Here is a 1563-nt window from a genome sequence, read left to right on the forward strand (position 1 = left end):
CGCGCTTGCTCTCCCTCTCTCCCCCTCTCCTCTTTCTCTCTGTCCCGCTTCTCTCGCGGCGTCGCGTTGCTGCGCGTCCCGCAACCTTCGCCTCCATTCTTCTCTCCCGCGTTTCCAACCCCATCCTTCCTCATTTTCTCATCCCTCGCCGTTCTCCACCGTAAACCCCTTTGGTCCTCTATATCGCTAGCAAACCGTCCTCCGATGAAAGTTTCTCTCCTCTTTGCCCCCTTTTCCTTTTGCGTTTGCTCTCTCACCCTGCTTCACCTATCAGCTTTGCCCGACTCTTGATCTCTGTCCGTCTTTTCATCGTTATCCCAGTGCACCTTCAACTTTACGTCAGGCGTGGATAGCCAAGTTTCATCTCGTTACCGAAACTTACAACGATCATAGCAAACTCTTTAAATGTCATACTACGTGTCGACATTGTTGGCTAAACAAAATCGAAATTTACAGTCAATAGATGCGATGATTCTGGATCGATCGTTTGCAATCATTTTAGATTATAATAATAAATATGAATATTATTATTTTATAATTATTATATTTTGAAAGTATAAAATGTTATACTTTTAGTTCATCGAATTTTAATTATAAATTTTTGCGGTATCGAGTTGGAGTATGTTAATCAACCTTAAAAATGCCAACTAACTCTTTGGATTAAAATTCTGCTCAAGGAAATTGATTGTGGAAACTAATCTTAAGAAGCTTAATTTCTTGCAAGCCTTTAATTAAAAACTACTTACGTAATATAGGGTGCGTTCCGTTTCTCGCGTGATGGGCATAATGCATCGTTTATCCTTGTTGCTCACCAAATGTTAAACAAGGACAATGTATGCATCATGCGCATCATGCAAGATACAGAACGCACCTATAGTTTTGTGTTTGATTTTTAGTATCTACCCTAGTTCAAGGAAATACGCATTTTAAAATATCGACATCTCAGAAGAGTAAAACAGCACGATGAAGTATCTAGAATCGCGCAATATCGGTTAGTCATAATCTTCGATTAATATTAAGTTTTATTAACTTTGTGCTCTTGCATTATAATGATAAAAAAGATATTTAACTTCAGCTTGCTATTTTACATATTTTTCTTATATTCTGTATATATTAATTTTGTAATAAAAGAATAATATTTGACTGTTTTCCTCTCGAGCATCATCCATATATGAACGAAAGTTTTACAAGATTTATGTTTCAAGTCAAACGAATCTATAATTTTTGACTAATTTTATTCTTCTGATGTCTGTAATAAAAAAAATTCTGTCCTTGATGCTTTATCCATCTCTCTACCAGTGTTCTATAAATGTATATTGACAGAAGGGGATGATATTCAAGTTCTTCTCCTAGAAGGAAAGCACGACCTTGTGGCGGTAGAGATAAAAATCTTACGTAAGATCAGCATGTTAAACTAAAAAAATCTCTAATTTGTTATTGGACGATCTGGTCTTGCTGTTCGTCCTTATGCAAACTTTGCTCCACGAGATGAAACGTCTTTCTTTACGAAATACTGACGTGTAGGTACTGAGGCACGTACGAGAGAGATCTTTTCTCTTTCCC

This window comes from Mycetomoellerius zeteki, unplaced genomic scaffold, assembly GCF_001594055.1.
Source record: "Mycetomoellerius zeteki isolate Tzet28-1 unplaced genomic scaffold, Tzet1.0 scaffold369, whole genome shotgun sequence".
Taxonomy (NCBI): domain Eukaryota; kingdom Metazoa; phylum Arthropoda; class Insecta; order Hymenoptera; family Formicidae; genus Mycetomoellerius; species Mycetomoellerius zeteki.